Below are 15,003 nucleotides of genomic sequence, written 5' to 3' on the forward strand. Positions count from 1 at the left end.
GTGGTCCCAGTTGCTGGCTGCCAAGTTAAACCACAACAGGGAGGTTTAGATTGGATATTAGGAAAAATTTCTTCACTGAAAGGGTTATCAAGCATTGGAACAGGCTGCCCAGGGAAGTGGTTGAGTCACCATCCCTGGAGGTATTTAAAAGATGTGTAGGCGTGGCGCTTAGGGACATGATTTAGTGGTGGACTTGGTAGTCTTAGGTTAACGGTTGGACTCCATGATCTTAAGAGTCTTTTCCAACCTAAATGATTCTATGATTCTATGAAAGTCCAGCTGTGATTTCCAAAATTATTTCAATATTAAATATATGGTATAAACAAAGAGAAATTTGCATCAGTGTTTAAGAGCTATTTAATTATCAGCCATAAAATAAAGTAAATGGTCTTCTTACCAGTTTTAACAGCTTAAGGCGGGAAAGAAAATTTTACTGCTGCCCTTTCTTTTTAATCCCTCAGACACCACATATCGTTACCGACTTGCACACCTCTGAAGCAATACAGTGATTCATTGGTTGTACCGCATAAGGCTATCATCTCAAAGAAAGCAAACGAAGAAAACAATACCTGGTCAATGCAGAAGTAAACCAATATAATTTAAATGAACTTTCAAATCACATCACTGTGTTTAATCTTCTATTTTCTAATTTTTCCCTATTTTTTTCTTAGTAATTCAAAGAAGGTAACAATCTTCTCTTAATCCCTTCACTGTTGTGGTGGGTTGACCCCAGCCAGCAGCCAAACACCCACCCTGCCTCTCACTCCCTCCCCTCTCCTGGGGGATGAAAGAAGTAGGAGGGCAAAAAGACTCATGGATCTAGATAATAACAATTTAAGGAAAGCTAAAGCTGCCTGTGCAAGGAAAGCAAAAAGGGGAATTAATTCCTTGCTTCCCATCAGCAGGCAGATGTCCAGCCACTTCCTGGGAAGCAGGGCCTCAGCACGTGTAGTTGTTGCCTGGGAAGACAAACACCATAAAGATGAACATCCCCCCTTCCTCCTCCTTTCCCTGAGCATTTATTGCTGTGCATGACATCATATGGCATGGAATATCCCTTTGGTCAGTTTGAATCAGCTGTCCTGGCTATGGCCCCTACTAACCTCTGGCCCACCTCTAGACTAAACAAAGACTTGCCAAAGCAAGTCTTTGGGGGGAAGGCAGGGGGAAGAGAGAAAGCCTTGACACTGTGTGAGCACTGTTCAGCAGTAGCCAAAACACTGGTGTGTTATCAACACTGTTTTAGCCACAAATGCAAAGCACAGCGTCACACAGGCTGCTATGAAGGAAGTTAACTACATCCCAGCCAGACCCAGTACAACTGTCTTCTCTTTTCTATATCTTATTCAAACTTTTTAATGTTCCAAAACACACTACTTTTAGTGCTTGTATTTCCTTTTATATCCTATACCACCAACAATGCCAAATATAAAGCTTGATTTCCTCAAAAAAAACCCCTTTCATCTACATTCTTTACCTGAAATGCCTTCCCTGAATGCACTTGTAAAGCCACTATCCATTTTCTCCCCAAAACAATATTTTTATTAAAAAATGCCAAAAGTAATTATTAGATAGAAGACTTGTGGGAATTTCTAGTATAAAACTTATTCATGGCATGACCTAGTAAATAGGCAGTTGCAGTATGGCAACTATTTTATGATATTTCCACAGCTTTACCCTGAAGTGTCTCATAATGAATGCAAATTAACTTACCTTGAGGGCGATTTTATCATAGATTAAAAGCATACACATAACAGATAAATACTGTGCAGTAAACTTATATCCTTGCTTTACCTGTGAGATGTCTTACCAATGTCTTACAATTACCGCTTATCCCCACAAAAAACTAATTAAAGCTTTAAATGGCTTATAAACGTCATTTATATGTAGCTAATGTATGGAAACCCTTTTCTAATGAAGGTTATATCATCCTACATATGCTGATACTTTTTGTTTACAATATCCAATTATAAAATAGTTTTAAAATGCATTCATTCCTTTGGCATCTTCTGACCGATCAACAAACCCCTACAGTGGAAGAAGCCTCAGAAGAGAAGGACACAGGCAATGTGCTCATGAAGCTCAGGGACGAATATAGGGAGTGAACATAACTGTTGTAAAGAAATATGAACTTAAAAAAAAGGGGACTGGAGGGTGGCCTGCCTTTTAGGTAAATGGATCTGCTGGCTCTCCACAAATTGTGCGGAACAGCTTGTTGTGTAAAGGGCCTTCCCTGAGTTAGTCAAAAAAAAGTATGAATGACTTCCTGAGCCAGTGTCATGGTTTAACCCTGGTCGGCAACAAAGAACCACGGGGTCGCTCTATCGCCCCTCCCCCCTGGTGGGGTGGGGAGGAGAATCAGAAGAAAAAGGCAAAACTTACAGGGTGGGCTAAGGGCAGTTTAACAGAACAGCAAAGGTAACAACAATAATACCGATAAAACGAGTATACAAAACAAGGGAAAAGACAGGGCAATTTTCTCACCATCCGATGCTCAGGGCGCTCCCGAGCGACGATTACCCTCTCCGGCCAGATCCCCCACTTAAATCCCGAGCATGATGGCACATGGTATTGAATACCCTGTTTGTTTGGGCAGTTTGGGTCAGCCAGGCCGGCTGTGTCCCCTCCTAGCTTCTTGTGAAAATTAACCCTATCCCAGCCATGCCCAGGTTCCCCATTTATCAATTAATCTCTACTTTTCCTGTCTTTAATACATAGACACAGATATCATTCCTTTAGTCTGTGGGCCATCCCTCTAAAATAACCACGGAGTTCATGTAATCCACGATCTTGGGCTCCATCTGTCATAACAGTCTTCCAGGGCAGGAGAGATGATGTGTGGTGTTGGATGGTCGCATGCTGCATCCGGAGCTCGTGGCTGGTGTATCTGGTAAGGCCCGTGCCCACGGTCTGCGGGCTGAAGATGTCGATCTTGATGAAGTTGCTGGGTGACAGTTGTTGAAGCCAGGTCCAGTCCCATCACCGCTGCTCTTGGTTTCATCAAAGTCCATCCGTCATTAGTTTGGGTGATTCTTACTGTGATACTACTTATATAACATATAACAACTATAGTAGTGATGACAGGCAGTGACAGGGTTATTCAGCAATTAACATCATACAGTTTCATTTACTGACTATTCTCAACCAAAAATCAAATCCCCATGAGGTACACATCAGACTTCCCCATCCTTCTGCATCACCCACCAGGTGCACCCAGGTCCTTGAGCAAAAGTATCCCAGTGTTTGATGGTCCCATGCCCCCATTGCTTTCAGAGCAGTTTTTAGCAGTCCATCATGCCATTCGATCTTTCTGGAGGCTGGCGCATGGTAGGGGATGTGATACACCCACTCAGTACCATGTTCTTTTGCCCAGGTGTCTATAAGGCTGTTATGGAAATGAGTCCCGTTGTCTGACTCAATTCTTTCTGGGGTGCCATGTCTCCACAGGACTTGCTTTTCAAGGCCCGGGATGGTATTCTGGGCGGTGGCATGGGGCACAGGGTAGGTTTCCAGCTACCCGGTGGTTGCCTCCACCATTGTGAGCACATAGCGCTTGCCTTGGCGGGTTTGTGGCAGTGTGATATAGTCAATCTGCGAGGCCTCCCCATATTTATATTTTAGCCATCGTCCTCCATACCACTGAGGCTTTACCCGCTTGGCTTGCTTGATTGCAGCAAATGTTTCACATTCATGGATAACCTGTGTGATAGTGTCCATGGTCAAATCCACCCCTCGGTCATGAGCCCATCTGTATGTCGCGTCTCTTCCTTGATGGCCTGAGGTGTCATGGGCCCACCGAGCTATAAACAGTTCACCCTTATGTTGCCAGTCCAAATCCACCTCAGCCACTTTAATCTTGGCAGCCTGATCCACCTGCTGGTTGTTTTGATGTTCTTCAGTGGCCCGACTCTTAGGGACGTGGGCGTCCACGTGACGGACTTGTAAAACCAGCTTCTCTAGCCGGGCAGCAGTATCTTGCCACAATGGGGCAGCCCAGAAGGGTTTGCCTCTGCGCTGCCAGTTGTTCTTCTTCCATTGCTGTAGCTACCCCCACAAGGCATTGGCCACCATCCATGAGTCAGTACAGAGACAGAGCACTGGCCACTTTTCTCATTCAGCAATGTCTAAAGATAGCTGGCTGGCTTTCACCTCTGCAAACTGGCTCGATTCACCTTTTCCTTCAGCAGTTTCTGTGACTTGTCATATGGGGCTCCATACAGCAGCCTTCCACCTCTAATGCTTTCCCACAACATGACAGGACCCATTAGTGAAAAGGGCATATTGCTTCTCATTTTCTGGCAGTTTATTATACAATGGGGCCTCTTCGGCACGTGTCACCTCCTCCTCCGGTGACATTCCAAAATCTTTGCCTTCTGGCCAGTCCATGATCACTTCCAGAATTCTTGGGCGACCGGCGTTTCCCATTTGGACTCGCTGTGTGATCAGGACAACCCTCTTACTCCACATAGCATTGGTGGCATGATGTGTAAATGGGACCCTCTCTTTGAACATCCAGCCCAGGACCGGCAATCGTGGTGCTAGGAGGAGCTGTGCTTCAGTGCCAACCACTTCTGAAGCAGCTCAAACACCTTCATATCCTTATCCCTTATCCCGACCCACGAGTTTTACCTTTTTCTTTCCATTCTCCTCCCCACCTCAGCAGGTGGAGGGGTGACAAAGTGACTGCGTGGTTCTTTGTTGCAGACCAGGGTTAAACCATGACAGTCTTTATTTGGCGCCCAACGTGGGGCGGGGATAACGGCAGGGCTGAGCAGAGTGTGTTAAACAACTTTCTTAGAATTTGTTGTGATTTGCTACACGCTTTTATTTTAGTAGTTAAGTAGTCACTGGTCAAAATGTTGCTGTCTTCAGTCGCATGGCTGTTGTATGTAAATCTTTCCTTTCTGTATGTATTCACTGCGGTGCTGTTCATTACCTCTGGGAAAAGGATCAGGATTATGATTTTGATGTACTGTGTAACATCGACTTCTGACATGGTAACATCACTGTGCACGAAATTAGGCTTGTATTTCTATGCAGCATTGCGGTCATTTCCATACCTTGGGTGCTGTCTCTCGGAATTTATTAATAATCAATCCCACTCTATGGGGAAAACCAGAGGGGATCCTTTCCCCCACTCTTTCACCCCTCCTCTCTCCTTCAGGCTAGTCATAACAGCTTTTGAGAATTTCGAGCATCCGTGGGATGTTCAAGCCAGCATGCTCCTATTGTTCTGTCTCCTGAATGGGCTTCAGGTATTGCTTAGGGTTAAACAGCTATTTAAAAACATCGCCCAGAGATCTGCCCCAAGGCTGGATAGCTATGAGTGGCAGGGTGTGTAGGATTGCATGGGCAACTATGATGGACAGTTGGCACCTCTGGTGTTTTGGAACTTCACCCCTGAACAAGTGCATAATCCTGCCAAACTGGTAAAATATTTGGAAAAAGTATGCTGCCACCCTGGTAATTCCAGAGAGACACAAATGACTGCAACATGCTTGCATCTGGCCCATGGCTACTGAGCCCTGTTCAACATGATTCAGTGCCCTAAAGGGGAAAAGGGGGAAACAAAGTGACAGACACTGCGGCTGCCCCAGCCCCCACAACTGCCTCTGCAGCAGTTCCAGCCCCCGAGGCTGCCCCAGCCCCCACTGCTCAAACCCCGCTGACAGTCAGAGCGGCTGAACAAGAAAACCTACCTGTGCTGGTATCAGTTGCCGCTATGCGGAAAAGGAAATACGCAAAGAAATCAGCTTTCCTTGTAAGGGATGATGGCGATGCAGGGCCATCACGAGAGCAGGAGAAGGAGGCAGAGCCAGAGATCATCACCCGGTCCCTGTCCCTGAGCAAGCTGCGAGATACTGGCTGGGTAGATGAGGGGAGAGCAGTGGATGTTGTCTACCTTGAGTTCAGCAAGGCTTTCGATACTGTCTCCCATAACATTCTCCTAGGGAAGTTCAGGAAGACTGGGCTGGATGAGTGGTCAGTGAGGTGGACTGAGAACTGGCTGAATGGCAGGGCTATGAGGGTTGTCATCAGCGGCGCTGAGTCTAGTTGGAGGCCGGTAACTAGTGGTGTCCCCGAGGGGTCGGTACTCGGCCCAGTCTTATTCAACAACTTCATCAATGACCTGGATGAAGAGTTAGAGTGTACCCTCAGCAAGTTTGCTGATGACACAACACTGGGGGCAGTGGTGGATACACCAGAAGGTTTTGCTGCCATTCAGCGACACCTGGACAGCCTGGAGAGTTGGGTGCAGAGGAACCTGATGAAATTCAACAAGGGCAAGTGCAGGGTCCTGGACCTGAGGAGGAACAACCCCATGCATCAGTACAGGCTCGGGGCGGACCTGCTGGAGAGCAGCTCTGCGGAGAGGGACCTGGGTGTCGTGGTGGACGACAGGTTGACCATGAGCCAGCAGTGTGCCCTGGCTGCCAAGAAGGCCAATGGGATCCTGGGGTGCATTAACAAGAGTGTGGCCAGTAGGCCGAGGGAGGTTCTCCGCCCCCTCTACTCTGCCCTAGTGAGGCCCCATCTGGGGTACTGTGTCCAGTTCTGGGCTCCCCACTTCAAGAAAGATGAGGAACTACTGGAGAGAGTCCAGTGGAGGGCTACGAGGGTGATGAAGGGACTGGAGCATCTCTCCTATGAGGAGAGGCTGAGGGATCTGGGCTTGTTCAGCCTGAAGAAGAGAAGGCTGCGAGGGGACCTTATAAATGCCTATAAATATCTGAAGGGTGGGTGTCAGGAGGATGGGGCCAAGCTCTTTTCAGTGGTACCCAGCGACAGGAAAAGGGGCAATGGGCACAAACTAAAGCATAGGAAGTTCCGTCTGAACATGAGGAAGAATTTCTTCCCTCTGAGGGTGACAAAGCACTGGAACAGGCTGCCCAGGGGGGTTGTGGAGTCTCCTTCTCTGGAGATATTCAAGACCCGCCTGGACGAGGTCCTGTGCAGCCTGCTCTAGGTGACCCTGCTTTGGTAGGGGGAGTTGGACTAGGTGACCCACAGAGGTCCATTCCAACACCTAACATTCCGTGATTCTGTGATATGCAGAAAGATTTCAGCTACCACCCAGGAGAGCACACTGTTACCTGACCGCTCCAGTGCTGGGATAATGGGGTCAGTAGCTTGGAATTAGAGGGCAGGGAAGCCAAGCAGCTGGGATCCCTGGCCAGGGGAGGGGGCATTGACAAGGCAATGGGAAAAAGGGCACAAGCCCTCAGCCTCTGGAGGTGACTTCTGTTCGCCATGAAGGAAAGGTATCCCTTCAGTAAGGATGTTGTATGTTGTCCATGAAACTGGACCACCATGGATGGTATCCAGTACCTGAGGGAATTAGCTGTGTGGGAGCTGGTTTACTATGACCCGGACAATGTGCAGTTACCCACAGACCCAGATGAAGTCCAATGCACGCAATCTACGTGGAGGAAGTTTGTACAGAGCGCACCGTCCTCATATGCCACCTCATTGGCAGTAATAGACTGGAAAGTTGAAGAGGCACCAACGGTGGATGAAGTGGCTGGCTGACTCAAGCAATATGAAGAAAGTCTCTCTTCCTCCTTTGTCTCAGCTGTGGAGAAACTGGTCCAGCGACTGGAAGAGAGTATGTCCTACTCCCCACCTCTATAGGCCAGTATCTCAGCTATTAGGCGGAAGCGTTTGTCTGCTCAAGAGAGAGGATATAGAGGCTACACACCACGGGGCACCCTGTGGTTCTACCTGCGTGACCACGGAGAGGACATGAGGAAGTGGGATGGAAAACTTACCTCAACCCTAGAGGCACGAGTGCATGAGTTGCAAGGAAAGACAGTCAGAAAAGGGGATTCTTCTAGGAAAAATGCTGCTCCGCTTTCCAGTGGGCAGTTCTCCAGACAAAGTAGGCAGTTTGATCTTACTTCTGATTCTCTTGAAGGGACCTCTAAGTCATTTTTCCAGGAAGTGAGTAGCAAATACTCTGACCAGGATTAGAGGGGCCCTGCCTCCAGCCAGGTGGAGGAAAGGGACAACCGCATTTATTGGATGGTGTGGATTTGATGGCCTGGCACGTCAGATCCACAAGAGTATAAAGCTCTAGTGGACACCGGTGCATACTTTAATGCCATCAGATTTCAAAGGGTCAGAGTCCATTTGTATTTCGGGACTGACAGGGGGGTCCCAAGAGCTGAGTGTATTGGAGGCTGAAGCGAGCCTCACTGGGCAGGAGTGGCAGAAGCACCCCATTGTAACTGGCCCCGAGGCTCCATGCATCCTTGGGATAGACTATCTTCGGAGAGGGTATTTCAAGGACCCAAGGGGGTATCGGTGGGCTTTTGGCATAGCTGCTTTGGAGTCAGAAGAAATTAAACAGCTGTCCATTTTGCCTGGTCTCTCGGAGGATCCTTCCGTTGTGGGGTTGCTGAGGGTGGAAGAACAACAGGTGCACATCGCAACCACAACGGTGCACCGGCGACAGTATCGTACCAACCAAGACTCCCTTCTCCCCATTCATCAGCTGATCCGCCAGCTGGAGAATCAAGGAGTGATCAGCAAAACTCACTCACCCTTTAATAGTCCCATATGGCCAGTGAGAAAATCTACTGGAGAGTGGAGACTGACAATAAATTACCATGGCCTGAATGAAGTCACACCACCGCTGAGTGCTGCTGTGCCAGACATGCTAGAACTCCAATATCAGCTGGAGTCAAAGGCAGCCAAGTGGTATACTACAATGGACATCGCTAATGCATTCTTCTCCATCCCTTTGGCAGCAGAGTGCAGGCCACAGTTTGCTTTCACCTGGAGGGGCGTCCAGTACACCTGGAATCGACTGCCCTAGGGCTGGAAACACAGTCCCACCATTTGCCATGGACTAATCCAGACTGCACTGGAAAAGGGTGAAGCTCCGGAACATGTACAGTGTATCAATGACATTATTGTGTAGGGTGACACAGCAGAGGAAGTTTTAGAGAAAGGGGAGAAAGTAGTTCAAGTCCTTCTGAAAGCCGGTTTCGCCACAGAACGATGTAAGGTCAAGGGACCTGCACAGGAGATGCAGTTTTTAGGAATAAAATGGCAGGATGGGCGCCATCAAATCCCAATGGATGTCATCAACAAAATAGCAGCTATGTCTCCACCAACCAACAAAAAGGAAGCACAGGCCTTCCTGGGTGTTGTGGGTTTTTGGACGATGCACATCCCAAATTGCAGCCAGATTGTAAGCCCTCTGTATCGCGTGACCCAGAAGAAGAATGATTTCAAATGGGGCCCTGAGCAACGACAAGTGTTTGAACAAATTAAATGGGAGATAGTTCATTCAGTAGCCCTTGGGCCAGTCCAGTCAGGATAAGATGTTAAAAATGTGCTCTTTACCACAGATGGGGAGAATGGCCCAACCTGGAGTCTCTGGCAGAAAGCACCAGGGGAGACTTGAGGTCAACCCCTGAGGTTTTGGAGTCTGGGATACATAGGATCCGAGTTCCAAAATACTCCAGTTGAGAAAGAGATATTGGCAGGATATGAAGGTGTTTGAGCTGCTTCAGAAGTGGTTGGCACTGAAGCACAGCTCCTCCTAGCACCACGATTGCCGGTCCTGGGCTGGATGTTCAAAGAGAGGGTCCCATTTACACATCATGCCACCAATGCTATGTGGAGTAAGAGGGTTGTCCTGATCACACAGCGAGTCCAAATGGGAAACGCCGGTCGCCCAAGAATTCTGGAAGTGATCATGGACTGGCCAGAAGGCAAAGATTTTGGAATGTCACCGGAGGAGGAGGTGACACGTGCCGAAGAGGCCCCATTGTATAATAAACTGCCAGAAAATGAGAAGCAATATGCCCTTTTCACTAATGGGTCCTGTCATGTTGTGGGAAAGCATTAGAGGTGGAAGGCTGCTGTATGGAGCCCCATATGACAAGTCACAGAAACTGCTGAAGGAAAAGGTGAATCGAGCCAGTTTGCAGAGGTGAAAGCCAGCCAGCTATCTTTAGACATTGCTGAATGAGAAAAGTGGCCAGTGCTCTGTCTCTGTACTGACTCATGGATGGTGGCCAATGCCTTGTGGGGGTAGCTACAGCAATGGAAGAAGAACAACTGGCAGCGCAGAGGCAAACCCTTCTGGGCTGCCCCATTGTGGCAAGATACTGCTGCCCGGCTAGAGAAGCTGGTTTTACAAGTCCGTCACGTGGACGCCCACGTCCCTAAGAGTCGGGCCACTGAAGAACATCAAAACAACCAGCAGGTGGATCAGGCTGCCAAGATTAAAGTGGCTGAGGTGGATTTGGACTGGCAACATAAGGGTGAACTGTTTATAGCTCGGTGGGCCCATGACACCTCAGGCCATCAAGGAAGAGACGCGACATACAGATGGGCTCATGACCGAGGGGTGGATTTGACCATGGACACTATCACACAGGTTATCCATGAATGTGAAACATTTGCTGCAATCAAGCAAGCCAAGCGGGTAAAGCCTCAGTGGTATGGAGGACGATGGCTAAAATATAAATATGGGGAGGCCTCGCAGATTGACTATATCACACTGCCACAAACCCGCCAAGGCAAGCGCTATGTGCTCACAATGGTGGAGGCAACCACCGGGTAGCTGGAAACCTACCCTGTGCCCCATGCCACCGCCCAGAATACCATCCCGGGCCTTGAAAAGCAAGTCCTGTGGAGACATGGCACCCCAGAAAGAATTGAGTCAGACAACGGGACTCATTTCCATAACAGCCTTATAGACACCTGGGCAAAAGAACATGGTACTGAGTGGGTGTATCACATCCCCTACCATGCGCCAGCCTCCAGAAAGATCGAATGGCATGATGGACTGCTAAAAACTGCTCTGAAAGCAATGGGGGCATGGGACCATCAAACACTGGGATACTTTTGCTCAAGGACCTGGGTGCACCTGGTGGGTGATGCAGAAGGATGGGGAAGTCTGATGTGTACCTCATGGGGATTTGATTTTTGGTTGAGAATAGTCAGTAAATGAAACTGTATGATGTTAATTGCTGAATAACCCTGTCACTGCCTGTCATCACTACTATAGTTGTTATATGTTATATAAGTAGTATCACAGTAAGAATCACCCAAACTAATGACGGATGGACTTTGATGAAACCAAGAGCAGCGGTGATGGGACTGGACCTGGCTTCAACAACTGTCACCCAGCAACTTCATCAAGATCGACATCTTCAGCCCGCAGACCGTGGGCACGGGCCTTACCAGATACACCAGCCACGAGCTCCGGATGCAGCATGCGACCATCCAACACCACACATCATCTCTCCTGCCCTGGAAGACTGTTATGACAGATGGAGCCCAAGATCGTGGATTACATGAACTCCGTGGTTATTTTAGAGGGATGGCCCACAGACTAAAGGAATGATATCTGTGTCTATGTATTAAAGACAGGAAAAGTAGAGATTAATTGATAAATGGGGAACCTGGGCATGGCTGGGATAGGGTTAATTTTCACAAGAAGCTAGGAGGGGACACAGCCGGCCTGGCTGACCCAAACTGCCCAAACAAACAGGGTATTCAATACCATGTGCCATCATGCTCGGGATTTAAGTGGGGGATCTGGCCGGAGAGGGTAATCGTCGCTCGGGAGCGCCCTGAGCATCGGATGGTGAGAAAATTGCCCTGTCTTTTCCCTTGTTTTGTATACTCGTTTTATCGGTATTATTGTTGTTACCTTTGCTGTTCTGTTAAACTGCCCTTAGCCCACCCTGTAAGTTTTGCCTTTTTCTTCTGATTCTCCTCCCCACCCCACCAGGGGGGAGGGGCGATAGAGCGACCCCGTGGTTCTTTGTTGCCGACCAGGGTTAAACCATGACACTGGCTCAGGAAGTCATTCATACTTTTTTTTGACTAACTCAGGGAAGGCCCTTTACACAACAAGCTGTTCCGCACAATTTGTGGAGAGCCAGCAGATCCATTTACCTAAAAGGCAGGCCACCCTCCAGTCCCCTTTTTTTTAAGTTCATATTTCTTTACAACAGTTATGTTCACTCCCTATATTCGTCCCTGAGCTTCATGAGCACATTGCCTGTGTCCTTCTCTTCTGAGGCTTCTTCCACTGTAGGGGTTTGTTGATCGGTCAGAAGATGCCAAAGGAATGAATGCATTTTAAAACTATTTTATAATTGGATATTGTAAACAAAAAGTATCAGCATATGTAGGATGATATAACCTTCATTAGAAAAGGGTTTCCATACATTAGCTACATATAAATGACGTTTATAAGCCATTTAAAGCTTTAATTAGTTTTTTGTGGGGATAAGCGGTAATTGTAAGACATTGGTAAGACATCTCACAGGTAAAGCAAGGATATAAGTTTACTGCACAGTATTTATCTGTTATGTGTATGCTTTTAATCTATGATAAAATCGCCCTCAAGGTAAGTTAATTTGCATTCATTATGAGACACTTCAGGGTAAAGCTGTGGAAATATCATAAAATAGTTGCCATACTGCAACTGCCTATTTACTAGGTCATGCCATGAATAAGTTTTATACTAGAAATTCCCACAAGTCTTCTATCTAATAATTACTTTTGGCATTTTTTAATAAAAATATTGTTTTGGGGAGAAAATGGATAGTGGCTTTACAAGTGCATTCAGGGAAGGCATTTCAGGTAAAGAATGTAGATGAAAGGGGTTTTTTTTGAGGAAATCAAGCTTTATATTTGGCATTGTTGGTGGTATAGGATATAAAAGGAAATACAAGCACTAAAAGTAGTGTGTTTTGGAACATTAAAAAGTTTGAATAAGATATAGAAAAGAGAAGACAGTTGTACTGGGTCTGGCTGGGATGTAGTTAACTTCCTTCATAGCAGCCTGTGTGACGCTGTGCTTTGCATTTGTGGCTAAAACAGTGTTGATAACACACCAGTGTTTTGGCTACTGCTGAACAGTGCTCACACAGTGTCAAGGCTTTCTCTCTTCCCCCTGCCTTCCCCCCAAAGACTTGCTTTGGCAAGTCTTTGTTTAGTCTAGAGGTGGGCCAGAGGTTAGTAGGGGCCATAGCCAGGACAGCTGATTCAAACTGACCAAAGGGATATTCCATGCCATATGATGTCATGCACAGCAATAAATGCTCAGGGAAAGGAGGAGGAAGGGGGGATGTTCATCTTTATGGTGTTTGTCTTCCCAGGCAACAACTACACGTGCTGAGGCCCTGCTTCCCAGGAAGTGGCTGGACATCTGCCTGCTGATGGGAAGCAAGGAATTAATTCCCCTTTTTGCTTTCCTTGCACAGGCAGCTTTAGCTTTCCTTAAATTGTTATTATCTAGATCCATGAGTCTTTTTGCCCTCCTACTTCTTTCATCCCCCAGGAGAGGGGAGGGAGTGAGAGGCAGGGTGGGTGTTTGGCTGCTGGCTGGGGTCAACCCACCACAACAGTGAAGGGATTAAGAGAAGATTGTTACCTTCTTTGAATTACTAAGAAAAAAATAGGGAAAAATTAGAAAATAGAAGATTAAACACAGTGATGTGATTTGAAAGTTCATTTAAATTATATTGGTTTACTTCTGCATTGACCAGGTATTGTTTTCTTCGTTTGCTTTCTTTGAGATGATAGCCTTATGCGGTACAACCAATGAATCACTGTATTGCTTCAGAGGTGTGCAAGTCGGTAACGATATGTGGTGTCTGAGGGATTAAAAAGAAAGGGCAGCAGTAAAATTTTCTTTCCCGCCTTAAGCTGTTAAAACTGGTAAGAAGACCATTTACTTTATTTTATGGCTGATAATTAAATAGCTCTTAAACACTGATGCAAATTTCTCTTTGTTTATACCATATATTTAATATTGAAATAATTTTGGAAATCACAGCTGGACTTTCATAGAATCATAGAATCATTTAGGTTGGAAAAGACTCTTAAGATCATGGAGTCCAACCGTTAACCTAAGACTACCAAGTCCACCACTAAATCATGTCCCTAAGCGCCACGCCTACACATCTTTTAAATACCTCCAGGGATGGTGACTCAACCACTTCCCTGGGCAGCCTGTTCCAATGCTTGATAACCCTTTCAGTGAAGAAATTTTTCCTAATATCCAATCTAAACCTCCCTGTTGTGGTTTAACTTGGCAGCCAGCAACTGGGACCACACAGCTGCTCACTTGCTCCTCCCCCCCACCAGTGGTATGGGGAAGAGAATGGACAAAAAGTAAAACTCGTGGGTTGAGATAATGGCAGTTTAATAAGACAAAAAAGGAAATAATAATAATAGAATATGCAAAACAAGCAATACACAATACAATTTTTTCTTACCGCCTGATGACCGATTGCGCAGCCAGACCCTGAGCAGTGATTGCAGAACTCGCGGATTTCCTGGAGGTCGCGGATTTCTCCAAACTTGTGAATTTTGCAGAACTTAACGAACTCACAGAAAAAGACCGACCTCGCGGAAAAAATTGAACTCATGGAAAAGTTCCAAAATCACAGAGAAAAGGTTCCTGCCCCCTGGCCAACCCCCATTTATATACTGAGCGTGACGTCTATGGTATGGAATATTTCCATTGGCCAGCTTGGGCTAGCTGCTTGGCTATACTCCCTCCCAGCTCCTGCACAGCTGTTCATTAGCCGAACATGGGAAACTGAAAAAAGGTCCTTGATTTCTTAGCAACAACCCAAAGCATCAGTGCACTATCAGCATGCTATTCATACCGAATCCAAACCACAGCAGCTACTGGGAGAAAACTTAACTCTATCCCAGCCAAAAGCAGGACACTCCCCTGGCACAACTTTAGGCCATTTCATTTCCTCTTGTCCTATCACTTGCTACTTGGGAACTGACACCCACCTCTTTACAACATCCTTTCAGGTAGCTGTAGAGAGCCATAAGGTCCCCCCTCAGCCTCCTCTTCTCCAAACTAAACAACCCCAGTTCCCTGAGCCGCTCCTCATGACTTGTGCTCCAGACCCTTCACCAGCTTCGTCGCCCTTCTTTGGACATGCTCCAGCAACTCAATGTCCTTCGTGTAGTGAGGGGACCAAAACCTAACACAGTACTCGAGGT

The sequence above is a fragment of the Opisthocomus hoazin genome, chromosome W, assembly GCF_030867145.1.
Source record: "Opisthocomus hoazin isolate bOpiHoa1 chromosome W, bOpiHoa1.hap1, whole genome shotgun sequence".
In the NCBI taxonomy this organism is placed as follows: domain Eukaryota; kingdom Metazoa; phylum Chordata; class Aves; order Opisthocomiformes; family Opisthocomidae; genus Opisthocomus; species Opisthocomus hoazin.